We start from the raw sequence: 5,189 nt of genomic DNA, 5'->3' as shown, positions 1-5,189 counted from the left end.
TCCACTTTCCTCTCTGTGAACTGTCTCGGATTATGGTGCATATCGCAAACGTTTGTGTTTTACCAACCATGTGTGCCGTAACAACCTGGAGAGCGTAATTTCACCGTAATTTAATTGCTGATTTTCCAAATTGTACCGGATTTGGATTTGAATTTGAATGTATGCTATAGCTTTATTCATATCCATCAGGTTCAAACAACCAATGCATTATTCGATTCATAGGTACATATGTTCAAGAATTACATAAGAACCAAATAAAGAATGATGAACCACAGTTGTATACTTGTACTATTAAAGACGGTAAAGAAAGAGGTGAAATATATTCTGGTTGCTGAACAAGGTGAAGCGGAATGCCCATATTGTGCCCTCCTCCATGCAGAAGGCGCGCACGACTCTAGTCCAACCCCTTGTGATGGCCGACCGCCCATCCTTCACGGTCTTCATGAAAACATCTAGATAATCATTGTGTTCTGGTAGAAATACTTTAACCTTTGCATGCCCGCCAATCATGTAGTTTGAGAGGTAATCTTGAGTAAACTGCTTTTGCAACCATTGCAAAGGAATAAGATTTCAGACATTGTCATCTAACACAACTCATTATGGGCAGTAAAAAGAAGGCTGCAGAGTTCTTACTTACCATCCTGCAGTTCGCTGTTGTCTTGGATAAAGTGTAATCAAATAGTTTAATTGCCATCTTTGGACCCATTTTACTAACAATCTTTATCAGCTTCCTCACTTGATGCTGGTTCATCGATATCTCATTGCCCCATACGCAGAAAGGGTCAAAACGTGGATCTTTACCAATGACATATGTACCTAAAAGCACCTAGTTAATATTAGAAGCTAAACAACAATTGCACAATGATGTAGTACAACACTCTTTTATAATATGTCTATATACATCCGTATGTGGTAGTCCATTTGAAATCTCTAAAAAGACAAATATTTAGGAACAGAGGGAGTATCTTATAACATCCAATATACTCACGTATTAGATGAATTAACATCTTATATTATGGGTCGGAAGGAGTTTAGTTCATTCTTACAAATTATCTGCTGCTGTATCCACGGGTTACAGTTAGTTTGAGCTAGTTCGGGCTCAAATAGCCCTAAAGTATATCTAAACATGAGGGCTAGTTTGATCTAGTTGCATCTATAACCCACCCAAAAAAACTAGTATCCAACCCAAGAGGTGCTAATTGGAGCTAGTTCTCCTAGTGCATTTATTGTCAATCTAACCCTGCCATCCAAACAACTCTTTGGATGGAGTTAGTTCAGGGTTAGTAATGAGCTAGAAACTAACTCTAACCTCTAGCTAAGTTGAGTATCCAACAGGGTTGTGTTCTTGTTGCTCCTGCTCTTCTACGTATATCTAGACATCATTAGAACATTAATGTAACACTCTTCCTTGTTGCTATGTAGCCTAGGATTGCATATTTAGACATTAAGTACAGTGCATGTTGCTATGTAACCTCAGATATATTACATATGGCCCTAGTTAACCTAAGGAAAAATGGGTTGCAGATATATTCAGTTAAAATTCCGATTCACCGATTAGTCCCTTATCAGCCGCCGGCCTATATGGTACCAGCTACGGATATCCTGAACAGTGAGCAGATATAAGCCATGGGATGAAACTAACCTCGATGGAAAACAGCAGTCGTTCCCAAAATTGTCCTGTGTAGGTACATCAAGAAGCATGTTAAGTACAACAGGCTAAACATCAACCAAAATTACACATGGCAGACAAAATAATCTCCAAAAGATAGCTTCAGTGTGCAGGTTTAAGCACGCTAGTAAAGCAAAACAAGTGGAAAGGTGTGCTAACTACAGCAGACCTAACATTTAACAACAAGCAAACATGGTCATTCAAACTGGTATTGTGCCGGTCTAAGTACACTGGTTATGGTTAAATAAAAATGGAAAGGCGTGTTAACTACAAGATGCAGCAACCAAATGTAGTCATTCATAGTGGTATTGTTGAAACTGGTACTGATGAAATTGAACTGCACAGTTCATACTTGCACATATAGAACATCACGTTGTGAATAACTGGAATAAACAAGGCATACTACGAACAACCAAAGATAGCATTTGAAACTGAACATATGCTAACTACAAACAACCGAACAATCAAAAAACTTTAAAAGAGGCATATGCTAGCTATAACAGGCTTAACAGCAAGCAAATATATGCATTCCTATCGATATGTTTAAAACTGGATTGATGAAATGTATTGCACAGTAAATAATTGCACATATAGAGCATCACTTTGTGAACAACTGAAATAAACAAATCATGGGTTTCCTCACTTGTCACAGATGGGCTCGTTCCTGTGGGAAGAGCACGGACCCTGGATGCGCTCCATGTTGTCGCGGATGGGCTCCTTCCCCTTAGAAGAGCACGGCTGTAGGGTGCTCTCCCTGATGTCGCAGACGGGCGCTTTCCCATTGGAAGAGCAGATGGGCTCTTTCCCCTTGGAAGAGCCGGAGAGGGTGCCCTCCTCGTGGTCACCGTCGATGAGGTCTGACTTGGAAGCTGTGGATCCCAAGCCAACATCACAGAATGTGTCCTTCAGAAATGACAAAAGGGGCTCGATGGCGATGTAGAATGGCAAATTGATGATAGCGAGCCAGAGGAGATCAGCGGCTGGGCCATGGATGAGATCGACGGCGGTTGAACCCGAGGGGTTGGGGGTGGGCCACTTAACTTGTGACACAGCCCGCCTCAGGGCGTCGCTGTCGATGACCTCGATGTCGTAGCCGGCAGATGAGACATGCCTGCATACTCTAGCCCGGTGCTTGAGTGTCTGCCGCCAGTAATGGTCGTCAGCTTCCTCGGCGACGTCGGGCGAAGAGACCGCTATACACCTCTTTTGGGCTAGTCGCTCCTCGAGCTCCACGGGATGCGTAGCCGGGCTTAGGCTGCGACGCTCTGGAGTGGGGGATGGGGATGGGGATCTGTGGGAAAGGGGGCGTTTAGCAGGCGTCATCTAAGAAACTCAGGGCGGCCTGGGTATGGAGATCGGTGGGTAAGCTGCACGGGCAAACCGGCAGATATTGACAATGGAGGCCTTGCGGCGGCGGTGGCGGCAGCGGCGGCGGGGACTTTGCTAGGGTTTCGAGCGAGGGAAGGGGTGTGTGTGTGCGCGCACGCCCGAGGAGGTTTTGGTGTGTGTGTGTGTGGAGGGCGGCACGCGGTGTTTGAGGAAATGATGCGGGTACTGAAAATTTTACTACGCAGGAGTCAAACGCGGGAGTGAAATGCCGGGCTATTGAAAATTTTGATGATAGTGCATCACACACGGTCCGGAGATAACAACCATGTGTTATGAAAAAGAAAAACCCTCGAGGCGGGCAGATATTTTCGATGCAGGCGGGATTGGGAACAAGAAACATCGCACACGGTCCGGAGATAACAACCGTGTGTTATGAAACAGAAAAACCCTCGAAGCGGGCAGATATTTTTGAGAGGGGGAGCCTCCTGGAGCCCAATGTACTGTGTGGATGTGTGCGTGACAGGTGCACCGGCGTGGCACACGGTTAGTTTGAGTGAACTGTGTCTGTTGCGTCATCCGACTTGTCTAATGTTCATAAATTTGGCCAAAAAATGACACGGGAGAGGGTCAGAACACGACACACTTGCATGTGGACCAAATTTATGTATCAAAAGGGTGGTTTGATTTTTAAATACCAAATGCAACTTCGATGTGGCACCTCTCTCGCAAAGCGCACGGTATTGCTTGCCCCCACCCCCCCCCCCCCTCGTGTAGGCACGAAGGGAATCCTAAGCTATGAATGCATGCCCCCTCCCCCTCAACCGAGGTTCACCTAGCAAAGTGCGAAGTAGCTAGCAGCCCCCCTCCTCCCTCGTGTCGGCACGAAGGGAATCCTAAGCTATATATGAATGCATGCCCCCCCAACCAAGGTTTACCGTAGCAAAGTGCGAAGTAGCTAACAGCCCCCCTCCCTCGTGTCGGCACAAAGGGAATCCTAAGCTATGAATGCATGCCCCCCAACCGAGGTTCACCTAGCAAAGTGTGAAGTAGAGCTAGCAGCCCCCCTCCCTCGTGTCGGCACGAAGGGATTCCTAAGCTATGAATGCATGCCCCCCCCAACCGAGGTTCACCTAGCAAAGTGCGAAGTAGCTAGCAGCCCCCCTCCCTCGTGTTGGCACGAAGGGAATCCTAGCTCAGCTATGAATGCATGGCCCCCCAACCGAGGTTCACCCTAGCAAAGTGCGAACTAGCTAGCGGCTACCCCTCCCTCATGTCGGCACGAAGGGAATCCTAAGCTATGAATGCACATGCCCCCCAACCGAGGTTCACCTAGCAAAGTGCGAAGTAGCTAGCAGACCCCCTCCCTCGTGTCGACATGAAGGGAATCCTAAGCTATGAATGCATGCCCTCCCCCCCCCCAAACGAGGTTCACCCTAGCAAAGTGCGAAGTAGCTAGCAGCCACCCCTCCCTCGTGTCAGCACGAAGGGAATCCTAAGCTATGAATGCACATGCCCCCCCAACCGAGGTTCACCTAGCAAAGTGCGAAGTAGCTAGCAGCCCCCCCTCGTGTCGGCACGAAGGGAATCCTAAGCTATGAGCATGCCCCCTCCCCCCCAACCGAGGTTCACCTAGCAAAGTGCGAAGTAGCTAGCAGCCCCCCACCCCCTCGTGTCGCCACGAAGGGAATCCTAATTAAGCTATGAATGCATGCCCCCCAACCGAGGTTCACCTAGCAAAGTGCGATGTAGCAAACCCCCCCCCCCACCCCCCCGCACACACACACACTTTCAGTCGGTGGGCCAGCATATATCTCACCAAGATGGATCGTAAAACGGACCAAGAATAATCCACCTTGGTCGTACAACCTCTCTCTTGTTGTTGGTCAAAGTGATGGTCGTCCATGCGACCCCGGAGATGGGCTAGCTCGCCAATAATCACACAAGTAGCTAGTCCCCGAAGATAACCACTGCATGCGTGTGGCCTAAACATATGTATGGAGAGGTGTGTTTTTGAGTAACAATGAACAACTTTGATGTGGCACCGTGATTTCAAACTAGAAATCCCCACACTGAGTGAGGGTTAGGTTGACGATGCATATGTATGTTACGCCACACTTCAAGCCAATGAAGGGGATTCATATATGCATGCATGCGTGCATAGTATATGCGCTCAAACTTAATTAGGTCTGAA

Source organism: Aegilops tauschii, chromosome 1, assembly GCF_002575655.3.
Source record: "Aegilops tauschii subsp. strangulata cultivar AL8/78 chromosome 1, Aet v6.0, whole genome shotgun sequence".
In the NCBI taxonomy this organism is placed as follows: Eukaryota; Viridiplantae; Streptophyta; class Magnoliopsida; order Poales; family Poaceae; genus Aegilops; species Aegilops tauschii.
Note: the sequence above shows the minus strand (reverse complement) of the source record.